Source organism: Diorhabda sublineata, chromosome 1 (assembly GCF_026230105.1).
Source record: "Diorhabda sublineata isolate icDioSubl1.1 chromosome 1, icDioSubl1.1, whole genome shotgun sequence".
Classification (NCBI taxonomy): domain Eukaryota; kingdom Metazoa; phylum Arthropoda; class Insecta; order Coleoptera; family Chrysomelidae; genus Diorhabda; species Diorhabda sublineata.
Genome location: NC_079474.1, coordinates 10,424,048 through 10,441,115, shown reverse-complemented (window position 1 = coordinate 10,441,115; position 17,068 = coordinate 10,424,048). Strand labels below are relative to the sequence as shown.

The 17,068-nt window shown below is 32.3% G+C and overlaps 1 protein-coding gene across 1 annotated transcript in view; it reads left to right on the top strand.

Annotated features, from left to right (window-relative positions):
• Positions 1-2,260: 2,260 nt before the first annotated feature.
• Positions 2,261-17,068, top strand: part of LOC130442340 (potassium channel subfamily K member 18) — a 231,082-nt gene continuing 216,274 nt past the window's right edge. The window contains exon 1 of the mRNA XM_056776368.1: positions 2,261-2,505. The gene's annotated coding sequence lies outside the window, so the exon portion shown is untranslated. The remainder of the gene's footprint in view (positions 2,506-17,068) is intronic.

Genomic DNA, 17,068 nt, shown 5'->3' with positions numbered 1-17,068 from the left:
GTTTCATCCATCATCGTTTTTGAAGAAGTACGGCCCGATGATGCCACTGGCCCATAATCCATTGGTAATCCATTGGAGCATTGGTTGCTCCTGCTCCAGATGCGACAATTTTGCTTGTTGGTATATTCATTCAACCAGAAATGAGCTTCGTCACTGAGCACAATTTTCCGATAAAAAAATGGATCTTCCTCCAACTTTGCCAGCGCCCATTCACCAAATGTTAGACGTTGTGGGTGATCATGTGGCTTCAATTCTTACACCAGCCGTATCTTATAAGGTTTCACACCCAAATCCTTCCGTAAAATTTTCCACGTAGTGGAGTAACAGAGGCGAATCGACATTTCACGGTCATCAGTAACAGTGGCGGATATAGCCGCAATATTTTCTTCGGTCCTCACTGTACGTTTGCGTGTTAGTTAGCTTAATGTTCAATAGTTCTGGAACTGGGTTCGAAATTTAGTCACAAGCTTCTGAATAGTTCCTTCAGAAGGCCGACCAAACTGCTCATACATTGGAAGAAGAGCGCGATGCACTTTCTTAACCGAGCATGAATTTTGATAGTCAAATTAAATTATTTTCAAGTGTCGTTCATTCGTAAGTCGATTCATTATTAAATTATAGACAAAACTGAACAAATTTGACAATGACACAAGACACGATTCACGCGTGATCTGTCAAAAACAGATACCATCAAAAAAATCACTCTTTATAATAAGAAATAAAACTTTAATAAATGAGGTAATATATCTTCTTCCAGCAATTTGAAGGTACGAGATAAAGTTGCTCAGGAAGATGGATTAGAGTTGTTATTTTGTAATTAACATTCACACCAACAAGAATTAATGCGCTTCATTACATACGTCTACGTCTAGAACTAAATTAAATCATGCTGAATGGTTGAAACATAATTTTAGTCGATAATTTTTCTTATTTTAATATCTCGCACGATAATAAACGCAACCCATGAAAAAGCGATAAATATCCCAACGCCACAAGCAGAAAGTGTGTCGAAAGGATTCAAGGGAGTCCCGTTGTAGAGGTTATCCCAAAGGACCCCTCTTCCGTAGAACCGAGTGAAAGCGGTAAAACTCTATATTGAATCGTTTCAGAGCTCGTTACGGCGAAGTGATACAGAAAGGTATACAGACAAATTTTATTTAGATCTATCATTACGTATCGTATTACTTACAAACTCAAAGTCGGTTGCGAGGTAGAAAATATAATTTTCCAATTACATCGAGAAATAATTATTCATTAATTTATAGAATAAATTACTTAATACCCTCTCTAATTGAGGTTTCGAATGAGATTTACAGCTTACGAGGATAATTTTTTTATATTTATAATTTTATTATCGCTCAAAAATTAGTCTCATTTTGAGCCAATACGACGCTATCCAGCTGTCAGTACTTGAGGTAATTACTTTTCAATATTTCACGGGCCTCATGGCGCGATCCCCGAAGCAAATTTTTTAGTTTCGATGTTGACATGTCACGGCTCTATGTAGGAATGAAAAAACAATAAATTGTTTCGGGTAAATGCCTTAGAATGATCAAGTATTATTTTGTTGACCTCTGGAAGATTCATAGGAATCATAGTATGATGGTGAATAAAAACGATAAGTATCACCGTGATTTTCAACCGACTTGACGTAGTTCTTCCGGTTTTGGCTCATTTTTGGTTCAAATATTTATTTCATTATACCTATCTCAGTATTTTTACTCAATCAGGAGTGGTTTTGGCGAGTGACGGACCAGGATGTTTAGCATCATCCGTGTTAATATTACCACCTTTAGCAGAAGATACCCAATCACATTTCACTCTATATTCCATTATAATATTGACATATCTCTACCTCGGCTTCTTCAATTGATTTTTTTGAAAACAAAAAACACCAATGAAATCTAGTTTCTTCATTAGAATTAAAACTGACAGGCGATCTTTGATACCTGATTCAAGTCATTTGTGTCACTTGTGTGTGTGACATTTGTTTTTAGTTATACTAAATATATAATGTTATGGGTTATTTTATTGATTATTATCTAGAATGATAGATGCAAAAGTAAATAAATTCATGTAATATCGTCTAAGGTGAAAAATAATCAGAGATTCCTAGGAAAACAAACTCTGTCTTTATGTAAGAACTGTTTTCTCTATATATAAAATCGATCTAAATACCCCACCACCGGGAAAATCCTATCGCCCCCACTATCGCGCACATCCCCTCCCTTTTTTCTTAGTTTCGCGTCCGCTTACGCCCGAGTCGGGTTCAGGACATTGACGAAAACGCGTCTCGTCACGTGATATAGGAAACCGGTTTTTCCGATTTACCGAATTTCCCGACGCTTGCGAAAGTGGGCAGTGCTATATGACCTATTTTTATGGTTTTGAATTAGTGATTTGTGTATTTATTGATGAATTGCAGTTAACATGGTGGATTTCTTTGCGAGTTTTTGATAAGCTAGTCGAAAAGCGGAAGAAAATTCTCAAGGGACATTTTTAGAGGTTAGGGATCTTTACTAATATATCAATATGTTTATAAACTTTATCCAATTACCGATATAATGAAGACAAATTTAGAAAATGTTATAATACTCCTCAAATTGCAGGAAAATATTGATGTATACCAGAAGTAAGCGTGAAAAATTATAGTTACATAGCACAGTCAAAGTCATAAAACCGGTAGAGAGCATTGAAATGATTATAATCTTCAAATTTTTTATAAAAAGTTATTTGAACCATTTTTTCTATAATAATTGAGTGGAAATATTGATAAAAATTCTAAATTATGATTAAAATGCCTTTTTCTCTTAAAAAAACCTTGAGGGTTACTCTAAAATTCCAATCTAATCGTTTTGTTTTGAAAGTAAGGGTTGAACCTCCTTGAATTTTATTACAATTAATGATAATATGCTCTAATCTTACACTAAGGGTGATTGTTGGAGCTGCATTGCCTCGATGTTCACATGTTTTGAGAGCCGCTGTTCGTGATTCTTGGTACATTTAGTGGCTACATATATATTCCCAGGTCCCAATGGAGATCGAAAGAACCGGCGCATATTAACGATGATGTTAAGCATAATCTCTGAATTATTTAGATGTTTATTTCATTAGTACATCCCAATAGTTGAATCTCTATTCCAGGAGTTGTTGATATATATATAATTGTAATTTATTGTACAAGGCGTTCTGGGACGTGATGCAAAACATTCGGTAGCGAGTAAATGACGTGAAAATAGTGTGACATGAACACGATCGTATGAGATTTTTTTCATGTCACAGCATTAGTTACACTTCATCTACTTCACTGTCGAATTATATGCATCAAATCGTGAAACTCCCTGTATACTGATAGAATGAATTTTCTTTCCAGCAACTAATACATTATTCAACATTTAATACCAGCGCTGCTATTCAAGTTTTGAGAAATGGCAACACTAATGTAAATAAGTCAAATTTGACATTACCATCATAAAGTTTGACATATTTAATGTATGACAACAAAGAACGTGTTGTCATACACAACGAGTGTTATTCGAGCTGTTTACAGATACTTGAAACATTCATCTTGGTCAATAAAAGGAATTTTGCGATGATTTTCTACGACTTTCGACGTGGATTAAAACGACAGCAGTGTGCCGGTCAATTCGTTTCGAGTTTTGGTAATGAAGCACCAACTCGAGCGGACATGCTTCATTGAGATTCCGAATTCAATCGTGGTCGCACTCCGCTACAAAATGGATTTTGTGAAGGTCGTTCAAATTTCCCACAATAATGGCTTAAAACTATAGAATACGATGAACTATACTTCGAAAATGAAGACTTTCTATTTGTATAATTATTTAATAAACAAAGCGAACATTGGAAACCGATTTTATTCATAAGAGATAAAGTAGCCGATAGAGTAGAAATCTATCTGATGGAGAAGCCATCCCAGACATCGTTTTTCGCTGGTTTTCCAAATTGAATCGTGGCCGCACTTTGCTACAACATAAATTCTGTAAATGTTATCCAAAATCGGTTGTTGTGCCTGAAAATATCGACGATGTGCGTAAACTGTTTTTGCAATATCGTTATGTGACATACCATGAGATTGAGGCATACTTGGGCATTAGTTCCACTCGCTTACATTCTATATTTCATGAACATCTGGCTGTCAAAAATATTTGTTCGCGTTGGATACCTCATAATTTGATCATCGCTCAATCACGCTGCTTGAAAAGACATGTGTAAGATCGTGACAGGCACATGGATCTGTGCATACTAGGGTTATTGGGTTATTTCCCAAATTGGATTTTGTTCTGCAAACGCCACTCAAATTGTAGGTTATGACCTAAAATATAATAATAACATGAGATTGTTGTACTTTTTGTAGTTAGTGTAGCTAAAAATACTTTTTTTTGTAGGAAATTTAATGCTCTACAAAAAAGATCTGAATGCTTTTTTTGTTTTTGTTAAAACTTAAAGTTATTCAACAAAAAATTTGTATTCATAGTTAAATTCTTCATTTGATGATGGTAAAGATCTCTATTTTCTACTCTGGTAAGTTTATACAATTTTCGAGTTATTTGTGTTTCAAAATGTTTTTCAATTACCCGTGCCCGTAATTTTTTTAAGAGCAAAAATCCCATGTTATTTATATAGGAAGAGAATTATGATTTAAGCCGGATTGCCACTACGCGAAATTATTTCCCGAAACTATTTTGCGAAAATCGTCAGTTTGTGCGAAACAATGACACCGAGTGCAGCCTGGACCATTTTTCGCGCGAAACACATGTGCACGTATACACTGTGAACAATACTAAAGGCGAAACACTTTGATGCGCAATCGAAAACCAATTGGCTTTGACTCACTTTGAAAATTTGAGGAGCGTTTGAAGAGCAAAATCCAATTTGGGAAATATCACCTTAATACCTCCGAACAACGTAGAACGATCAATTCTGAATGGTACACCAATATATGTTTTCGAGAAGTATCCGAAAAAATCAAGGAAACCATTCTCCACCACTACAATATGAGCTCTCACACATCAGTTCAAACAAAAACGTTTTTGAACAGTCAAAAGATCAAATTGATAGATTATCCACCGTACAGTCCTTGTTTGGTATTCTTATTCTAGGAGATCAGAAATAAATTGCGAGATCAACGTTTTTCTACACCTGAAGAAACGGTTAATGCGTTCAAATCACATGTTTTCGAGGTACCTCAATCAGAATGGAAAAAATGCTTCTACAATTAAGCAATATCCATATTATATTTGTTTATCTTCATCTATATCAAAACTTAAGTAGCAACCCTCGAACCTAGCTCTCATTGTTTTTTTATGTAACTTTCCTACAACATGATTACATAGTTTTTAAAATTTTTCTCATTATGTGTTATCTGCGGATTTATTTAATTATTAATTCTATCGATATTATGGATGCAGTTCAGTTTTGTATTGGCTCATTTCCATGATTTGAGGAACTAATTTATGAAAATTCATACACGTACTTCAATATTAATGAACTATTTCCAATAGCACCCTAAAAATTATTATTAGAAATAGCTTGTACAGAAAGCTGATCATTAAACAAATCTATTCATTTATTCATGTATATCTAGCGAGCGTTTTCGTTATTATTATCAATATTTACATATTTTCAACAAGATTATAAATAGAAAAATTTTTCTTTAAGATCGTGAAATTTCAAGTTTATATCCAATGAGGATGAATTATTGAATCATACAGTCTCTATTGAGATAAATTCATATTAAAACCTTCCCTTTTCCCGGAAACATAATGAACTTTGTTATTTCAAATGGATCACCCTGTATACTTTTCGGTTTTTGAAAGCCTTAATAAATCCATCCATCTGAATTTCCCTATAACTAAATGCCATAATTTCGGGTTACAGCTACATATGCGTTATCTCCACTGAAATTAAAATAATATATTTAGGTGGCTACAATAACAAATTTGATGATTCAATAAATTATTATTGTTGAAGTTTATTGTAAGTAACAATGGATCGTTTATCTGAAAAAAAACGAATTCATATTTTAATGATATTAGGATTTGGCGCAGAAGTCAACAAGAAACGTGGAATATCTTTAATAATTTATATCCTAACCGAAATCCCATAACAAGACCTACTAAGATTAACGAAACGGGTCGATCCACATTTGAGTACTAGACAAATATTCAGGTAACTTGATATTTCGCAAACATCCCTAATGAAAATTGTACGTGATAATAAATTCCATTCATACAAAGTAACGTTGGTTCAAGAGTTATCAGATGACGATTTTAATAAACGTGAGTTTGCAGACCTAATGATGGAAAAATGTTACAATCAAAACGATCCAAATTTTTTAAGAAATGTTATATTTTGCGACTAGGTTACTTTTTGTACAAACCAGTTGATCCCTTTTTCATTGAGGGTAATTTAAATGGTCCGGTGTATTTAGATTTATTGGAATAGTATTATACCTGAGTTGGCTTGGATATATCCAAGTATTTTCAATTTCATTTAAAAAAACTTCATTATTAGAAATTTTCAGACAATAACAATAACTCAAACGCCAATATTTGGCTACAACAAGATGATGCCCCACCTCACTATGCGTGTGTGGTGAGGCAATACATAAAAAACTGTTTTCCAGAAGATGGATTGGAAGGCTTGGTTCTATCGAATGGCCCTTGCTATCACCCGACATGAATCCTTTAGACTATTTCTTGTAAAATCACTCATAAAACATCGTTCATAAAACAAAATCTGCCAATATTCAGGAATTAAAAAATAGGATCACCACACTGATAAGAAGAATTGAGCAAGCAGTCAGGGATGTTTCAAAATGTATTGAAAAATTTTAAAAATCGCATGGCTTGTTGTATTGAAGTAAATGGACAAATTTTGAGCATTCGTCGTAATCGCCTTTACTGTATATTTTGTAAAATTCGTAATGTGGATCTACTTCTTACACGTCACAAATATTTGAAGATTTGATTTGAAGGTTTTCTGCACCATGATTAGGGAATATTAGATGAAAAATAATAAGTATTTCTCAAGGATTTCGAAAAGATAAAAATATCCATTTGAACTAACAAAGTAACTATAATACCAGCCGTACCACAAGACCATTGCGCACAAAAATTTATAAAAATATAAATAAAAAAGCTGTTTCCGAGATTATTGAGAAATTACATACATAAAACACTCTGTATTTATAAGTATCGAAGCATTAACTACTTCTTGTAATGAATTAGATGATTCTTTACGTCTGTGAAATATATCTACAATTAAAACTAAATAAAAGCACGAAATTCTTAAATAAATTTTAAATGTTGTTGGAGCTCGTTCTTTGCATTCGGAATATTAATAAGGAAGCTTTATACTAATGGAGTCAACTAATATGCTTTTCCTCTCTAATGTTGTTTAGTATTCTTTATATTTATGAAGTTGAATAAATCGTTTCAGCTGCCGACTGACTTGAAGGTATGGTAGTTATACTTTATTTTGAATATGATACCAGAAAAAATTAAGAAGTCAATTTTGTTTTATCATAAATCGACTTAAAAAAAATATCAGCTTCCATTTGTGTCCCTTATAGAGTTTGCTGTACTATATCTCAATATGAAAAGTTTTTTCTCAATCAAACACCCCTAAAGGCATTTAGTATATTACAAACTGGTTAACAGTGAACAATGTGCAATTCAGTTCTAAATTAATCTAATAGGCCTGAGGCTCTGTAGAATGTATTGCACTGAATTTTAATGCTAACAAACAAACTCTGCTTTCGCACTAAAAACCCTAAACAAACTTAAAAGGCTTAATACTTTTGAATCTTTTCTCCAACCCAGTATTCTCAAGAAGATGAATAATCAAGACATCGATATGCTGATGGGAGTGGCTCTTCATGACTTCAGACTAATTTCTTGATAATATGATCAACAATGTCCATTTCTAGGTCTCTATGGAGGTCACTATTGCAAATGTAACGAGGGGCATCTACTATGTTCCAAAACACTTTATTTTGGGATCTTTGGATGATTGCTAAGCTAATTATCATAAATTGTAATTATTCATTGAAAATACCTATACGAGATATTGAAACACAATCAAATATTTCTTGGAGAATTAATGAATAAATAGATATACTAAATACTATCGAAGAACATGTTACTAGCATGAGGAAAAACTTGAAAGATGTTATTAATTAATTTTCATGTAGTAGACTACTTTTTGAACAAGCTACTACGTGATATTTAATTGAACATTGTAAGCGACTTCGTATTAGTTTGCTGCCAATCTTTTTAAACTCTGTCATCTATAATTATCATATCATATATGAAGTTTTAATATGGTAGAATTTACCTTCAATATGCCCACATGCATTTAATGTATGGTTTGACTTCTGGTAATTTGTCAGAAGCCAGAAGGTTCTGTACTGAACGCTTTCCGGGCAGAATTATAACCGATTAGAACTTTTGTTATGGGTTGATTGCAGCTTTCAGGAAACAGGTTTGTCTACATAAATTAGTTTCTATTATTTTTTATAAAATGATTTTAGAAAGTATACTACCAAAAACTTTGGTGAAGCTTATCAACGAACTACATATACAACACCAGCTTTTGAGCAAAATGCATTAAATGCAGGTGATGCTGATACTACAACTAGCCTACGCAAAATGTTACTACAATTTAACATATCAACGACTCCAGAAGCAACTGTTGATAATTTACATTTATGGGCAGATGAAAATCCTCACGGTACAATTAAAATAAAGATTCAACATCGGTTTTGTGTTAATTAGTATATCCATATATTTTTATAATAACCTGAATGGTCAGTGATACTTAGAATTTCTCCAAAATGACTATATTATGTGATATTCCTCTGAACAATCGCAGAGACATGTGTTTCATGCACGATGGAGCCCCTCCCAACTTACTAAATGATGTAAAAAATCATTTCAATAATATTTTTCCTAGTAGGTGGATTGGTCGGGGAGATCCATTTGCATGGCCACCATGCTCCATTGAATTTAATAATATGGATTCATTTTTTTGGGGATATCTTAAAAGCTTGGTATATACAAAATCGGTAAATAAAAGGAATGAAATAATCGATAGAATAAACTTCCTTTGTGACACAGAATCTTGGAATGTTCACTTCGAACATCCATTTTTTTGTTTTTATTTGATAAGTTCTAGGCTAACCAGCTAAATTTTTCTACAGTTTAATTTTTTCCTTATATAAGTAACACGATGTTCCACAGTATGCAGTTTAATTAGAAATGTTTGATTATATTTCAACACCACTTGTAAAAAGTTTCAATAAATGATTACAATTTATGATAATTTTCTTCAGAATGTCTTTTTATGGCGAACGGTTTTCTTGACATGTTCAACGATATAAAAATCTATATATCTCTAAACCATAAATTTTTTCGAGTTATACCAAAAGTTCTTTTTGTTAAGAAATCGATAGAAAAATTCAATTTTGCTATCTACAGATTGTACAAGTTGTCCCTATAAAAGTTACGACGTCGAACACATGGACATAGATATGAGTTCTAGTTTCGCAATTTTGTAGGCCTATAACTCAGAAACGATTGGTGGTCCCGGAACACCTCGTATATGTAGGAAGTAAATAGCCAAAATAACCTGTTTAATATATTTAGAAAAGAAAATTGGATAATACTCTGAAAGTTTCAATTGCTAGTGTTAAATTCGGTAAGAAAGATATTAATTTCGATTTTTAATTACAAATATATACAGTGTATTATTCGTATCTAGCAAGCCTCTATGTGCTCCATATTCAGAAAAGTTTTCAACAATTATATTATATATTCGTATGAAAGTTTTAAAAAGTTTTTGTTTCCCGTTCTTCAAAATTCCACCATCAATTCTAGCCCGGCTATTTTCTATTTCCCAAACTTTCGAAAGCTTCGTGGACATTTCTTCTCTTCTTATTTTTCAATTAAGTAATGTGTTATTTGTGAAATATACTAGAAAATTATAATATGTGGTGATAAGTTTTGATTTAACATAAGAGAACAAATCCGAAAAAATACTATTAAAAAAGTTAATAATAATACGAAAATTCCTAGTGTTCCGAGAACTCAAATGTAAAAGTTTCTTTTTCAGTTTCCATTGTCAACTTTGGAGGTTTCGAGAAAAGGTCTCAAAAATTATTTAATTCTATTTTGGTGTAAAGTTTCTGCATTGATAAACTTGAGAACAGAACGTCTGAGGACTTATTGGCAGTCTAGAAACTGGCTAAATTGAGAGAGAATGAAATGCAAATACTTAACAAAAAGTTGCATTTAATTGGTGCTGCGAAAATAGATTTAAGTGAACTTTCCAATTTATTACAAGGGACCAAGTTCTAATTCAGTTTCCTTGAAATATTATCTGGTATGGACTCGTTTCGCGTATGAGGAAACCTAGATTAACAGCAAATAGAAGAAAGAAAAATCATACAGAAGAAATTGAAGAATATGTGTGGATATTTATTTTCATAAAAGTTACAAAAGAACCGATCCTTCTTTTAAATACACCACCACACTTCAATAGTGAAAAGAGAATGTCTGTGAAATGAGACTTCGTCTTTTGTATATTCAGTTACAATCCTGAATAAGATATGGAGATACATCTGTTTATTACGGTTACAACAGCTCTTACAAAAAATAAACTTTATTTGGGGGCATTTTTGGTTTTAAAAACCTTCCAATCATTCATTTAGGGAAAGCATGATTATGAGCCAAAGAACCCATTGTTAAACGTGTATCTTCTTACAGAGATAAGGCAATATAAATTTTTTTAGATAGTTCAAATGACACAGAAATGCTGAGAACTGAGCCAAGGCAAAAATATACCTAGTTTGAGTATACCGCTCAATAGCTTTTTAAGATTAAACTCAATCAGATCATATTACTAGTTTCAAACATAGTAAATCAAAGAAAATCTTGTTAGGCCTGTCAGTTTTCAATAAAAATTCATTCAGAATTAAAGATAGACTGCCGATATTACGTTTCACCATTGCTTGGAAGCCTGCCAAGTATAGGATGGGGGACGTTTTCAACATCTGTTACTTTAATTCAGCCGTCGATAGCGTCTTAAAGGTATTTGTTTTTGTTTTTATAAGATTTTTTGCTATCTCATAAAAGGATAAGGCGAAATTGAAGAACTTCTCTCTCACACAAACGATATTTGAAAAAAAAAAGTTGGCAGTTAAGAACGGCTGAAGAAAAATTTCGATGGTATTGGAGACGTAAAGTCATATCACTTGCATATGTTATTTTTTAATGCCTCGACGAATGTTGAATTACATCTCCTTTGAAGAGCGTGCTGTCAATCGTTTTTTTGTCGATATTAACATCCCCAATGGATCGCAGCTGCAAGGAGGAGTTTGTAACCACTGACTAGTTTCGACGTTATTACATCTTATCAGAGTGGTTTAACAAACCTCGTTTTGGCTTGAGAGACCCGATTTGAAAGCATCGCTCTTTGGTTTATGTAGTTTAACATTCCCCAGCAAACGCTAATTTACGTCATCTTCCAGCTGCGAACAACTGGTTAAATTTAGCGTAGTCGTCTATAATATAGATTCCGATGGTAAATGAGGTGTGTAAATTGTATCAAATAAACGTTTATTTATATAGATCGCTACTTCACATACTGTATACATCAGATGTTCCAAAGACAAAGTATACAACAACAGGAAGTTTTGCTATCTTCTCTACAAATAAAGGACTACAAAAAACAAAAGGCTCTTCTAAACCAATTACATGAGTTGCTATAAAAATGGATGATTAAAATAGTTGAGAGCAAATCAACACATTTAAAATTTTTTTAAGAGTACATGTCCTCCAGTTCATTTAAATATTAAAGAAATAACCTTATCTACAAGTCTGTCATCAAGCCTATATGGATTTGAGCTGTGGGATTCCGCTTCCAAATCTAATATAAATATTATTCAAGGATCCCAAACGAAAATACTCCGTCAGCTAGTAGATGCTTCTTGATATGTATTAAATCACATTATTCACGTGGACCTGGGAGTGCCCACTGTACAAGAAAGGATGATTATAACAATCTTTTAGAAATCCACTCGAATCTACTACTAGAAGAATTGTTAAGATCAAGAAACGCAATAATTGGCCAGTAGATTTAGTATGAGGTATAAGAGGTGACATCACTGGATGTAAGCCTAATCAAGACATCATAGATGTTGGATTATCTAGCATTCGCGAGTACATCAAATCAAAGAATGTAAATATATATTTTGATTGTTAATAAAAGTTTGTTAAAAAAATTATAGATCTCAATATTCACGTATTTTTAATTTTTATTATTAAAATTTGCCTTTTTAAGAAATTTTTCTTCTTTTTATGTAATTTCTATCCAAAAATATCGGTAGGGATATTCATTAATAAAGACGTCAAGAAACTCAGTTGATTTCACACGTGGAAAGTTTTGAAAAGATGTTAAATAAAAATTGCAGATCATTATAATTTCATACCTCATAAAATCGTAATTGGAAAAGTTTGATCTTTTACATTTTAACTATTAATGAACAAACAATGGAATAGAAATAATAGTTGATGCGAACGTACATTATGGTAACAAGTTATTTCAATTTAGAAACATTTTCGTAATATATTTGGAAAATCAATTGTAAAAATCGCGGTTTATATTCCATATATATTATAAGGAGACGTGAAGTTGAAACCTAAGATTTATATCTTGAGTCGTTTCACTCAGACCTGGCCTTTTCTGTCGGATCGTTAACTTTTTCATTTCTCCAGAAAATTGTTGTAATATGTAACAGAATAGGTACGTAGGATTTTCTAGATTGGACAAATTTTTCTTTCCAACTTAACGTACCAAAACTATTTAAAAAGCACAATTTTCTACGGTCTAATCCACGAATGAATGAAACACAAAATTATGAGCTTTTATATTTTCCTTACAAAAAGGATCAATACTGGTATTTACAGTTTATTATCCAGTTGAGATTATCTAGTCCTCAATAACGATAATTTTGTTACTATGATTGATTGATAGCTTTGCTATTATTCAACATCGGATTTTATAGAAAATTTCTATTTCACTTTGACCTCAAAATCCAATCCAAATCCAATCCAATCTCAATGTGTGTAAAAATATTTAAGTATATTGACGAATAGTTTCTTTATAAACACCAAACATCAAACTTTTGAATATCTTGAATAGATACAGTAGGTAATTATTTCGAAAATTATTCGAAATAAGTTCATTTCCATTTCTTCTCTGCCAAGCTAACACTAGATCGATCTGTATGGTTAATACTTTTATGTGTTCTCAATCTAAATTAGTTACACTATATAACTCGAATTAATAAACTCAAAAAAGGTATTATTCACATAACAATAAGGATGAAAATGTTTGTAAATAACAAAAATATTATCTGATGCCTAATTTCGTTTCACCCAATTATTTTCTCAAGATTTTAATTGAATTTTGTGCTCACATTGTTTGTGGTTGTCAAATTTCGTTCGTGGGGTAGCCAGATATATCTTAATTCTTCTGTGAAAAACACCATTATGTTGACTTCGTATTTTGTAAAAGGTTTTGTAAATTAAATCTTTAAGAACCCTTTATTATCAGATGTAATACATTATTCAAAAAAAATCTTGAATAAGACTTTGCAAAATCTGTTCCACATTATTTATTTTTCTTATTTATTCCCCCTACCATAATCGGTGAAGTGAACCTATAATCTTTTTTTTTTTTTCACCTAATTTATTTAAACATTTCACACCTCACTTAGCTAATTTTGTGAATCGTTACAAGAAATGGAAGTCATCAGTCCCAATTATTTCAAATATATCAAATTTAATTCACATAATGCTTACTAATTAATAATCAAAATTTTCAAATCAAAATATTCCAAAAACGGTACACGGTATCCAGTTTTATTAAGAGTACCTTTTTAGTGTAAAAATATTTTTCAGTTTTCTATCTATCTTAGAGACGGGACCACCTTTTTCGAAACACTTTGAATATCAGAATGGACGTTTCTAGAATTCTAGAGACTAAACAAACAAAAACAAAGACTTTCCTAGAAATTAATCTAAAAAAAATGTAAACAAACCGCCTGCTATGATAAAAACATATATAAAAACCTCAAACGAATTCCGATGTTTATGGAAAATATATTGAACGTGCCATGAACTCGCCAAATTTTAGAATTCCATTATAACCGGATAGGACCGAGGTTAATTTTTAGAAATGGGGATCCACGCCAAACTTTATCCAAAAATATTTTGCTGCAATTCAGATCTTTTGAGCATATAAAATAAGTTATGTTAAGGTGGGGGTAATATTTTTTTAACATTTTCAGCATAATTTCAGTTTACTCTTTCATGATTTGTGTATCAACAATTACAAAACAACTAACATTTACATTCAATAAGATCTACGAAATTATAAATATGATTAACTGTCACGTTCTTGACACCTATAATACCAAATATAAGAAATACATAAATATTTCACGTTGAGCTTCCAAAGATTTACCTAACCTAAGCTTATCTAACCTATCCTTACTTAACCTAACCTAACCTAACCTAACCTAACCTAACCTAACTTAACCTAACCTAACTTAACCTAACCTAACCTCATGTGCTATTGCTCTAGATGGCCGCGTATTCCGATATGATTGGATAATTATTGACATTTAATATGCATAATATAATGACGGAAAATATGTGACTCCCCCACCCTTAAAGTACTTTCGGAGCACTAAAAAACGACGCGCGACAAAATGTTTGGAGTGTGTTTGGGGTGGAGCCCCAATTCTAAATAATTACCAGGACCGGCATCACGGACCATATCGTGGACTAATTATAGAATGCTCAACATTTTTATTTCCAAATTCAATTTTCAATAAAAAAAAACACACAAAATAGGAAAAGAATGATACCCATTTTAGAAAAAGCCTATAACTTATTTTTGAACTCTCAATCCCTTTTTTGCTATTTTATTACTTTACGAGAGTCGAGGTAATCCTATTTTATCACCAATACAGTCTCCTTCAATGTTTTAATATCATTTTTATTCTATTTGAGCCAAAAATTGTATGAAACTGATTAGTAATTTATATAAATAGAATAGAATAGCCAGCTTTCAAATACGCGCCATGTATATTTAGTGATTGATGTGTACAATTCTGTTTTTTGCTTCATTAACAAATACAATTTGTAATTCCAATAATTTGTCCGCTAATTCCAAAATGAGATTTGTTTGGTTCTGATCGTGGACAGTATTTGGAAATTAGTTGTTTGGATGATATTTTTTCATAGATAACAAAGTTATCAAATCGAATAACCGTTATTATTTGATGTAATGTCATAAAAATTTTTTTCAAACGAATATATGGTAACACAAAATATATTTTCATCTTAACAACGATTATCTGTATACTTCTGTACAACTGTACAGAAATATTCTGTCAGTTTCCATTTAGATCTCAATCGAATATTATAGATAATTACTGATCATCAGTGGCGGATCTACGGAGGGAGGGCTTTTGGGCTGAAACCTCTCCCAGACGAAACATACTGAACCAGGTCAGTCACTTCAGCATTTGGTAAGTAGCCCCTTTCACTCTCAGTCGTAGAAATATGGTATGGAAGAAATTTATAATGATTTAACAAAACCTCGGGTTCCAAGTAGGTCCTCTACTAATATAGATTCTGAACATATTAGAAAATTCAATTTAAATTAGTTGAGCGACAATCCATGATGGTCTTATAGTAAGCAAGAAGAAGGTATCTACTGTCACGTCTTTGTTATTTTTGAACCCAAAGAGGCTGGTATGAGAAATAAAACACCTTTAGGGGATGTAGTAGTGAAACAAGTCATTGAATTTTTTAGAGATCATAATAAAAATGAATACCGACAAACATATTTTAAGATATGAAAACTCAAAAATAGATGAAAGGATAAAAGAAAATAGAAAACCTTAGTTCCAACTGTAAACAATAATTTTGTGTTGGACTGAAAATATTGCATTGCGGGGTCATCGTGATGACACTTTGAACTTACAAGAAGAAGGAGAGAATGAAGGCAAATTCAGAGCCGTTATGAGATTTAGGATAGATGCTGGAAACTCAACATGAACAGGTTATCTTCAAACTCATTCAAAAAATGCAAAATTTATTAGCAAAACAACTCAAAACGATTTTATAAAATGCTGTGGGGATATTTTTGAGAAACAAATCACAGAAAAAGTGGAAAAATCGCAGTTTTTTTTGTTGATTGTTGTTGAAACGCAAGTTCTAATGAGCTTTAGATATTAATTTGGACCATGTACGATGTACTTAAAAAAATATTCCCACATTTTTTATCAGCCTTCTATTATCTTTAATACATCTCATTAGTAAATAGTAAACCAAACATCCTGAAAACCTTTAATGTGAAACACACGTTTTTATTCTATTAAACTCCAACAATTAAGCTTTAACTTGGTCCCTCTCAAAATAAAATTCCAGATTCTGCAAGCTTCAAAAGAGATGAATTTTCCATTGAAGTTGATGACCGATAGGAAGGCCAGTTTCTGTGTCAGTCCCAGAAAGTATCGAAGCAGTTGATGACATGATTTTATCAGACCGTCGAATTGGGCAAAAACGGATATCTGAAGCACTGAATTTTTCATACGAACGCGTTCCTCATATAGTTAACGTCAATTTGGACATGAGAAAAATTGTTGCAAAATGGATCCTCAAACGTTTGAATGTTACCAAAAGCGTGCAAGGGTAGAAGCATCGCGTTCGATCTGTGCTCGATTTGAAAACGATGTAGACTTCTTTAACCGAATTGTTACCATAGATGAGACTTGGGTACATTTCTACGATCCAGAAACAAAGTAACAATCGATGGAATGGCGACACTCTGGTTCTCCAAGATTCTCCAAGTTTTCTATCCAAAAATCTGCTAGAAAAGTTCTTGCTTCAGTTTTTTGGGATTGCCATGGAGTAAACAAGATTGATTTTTTGGATAAGAGTAGAATAATAACTGGAGATTACTATTCGAC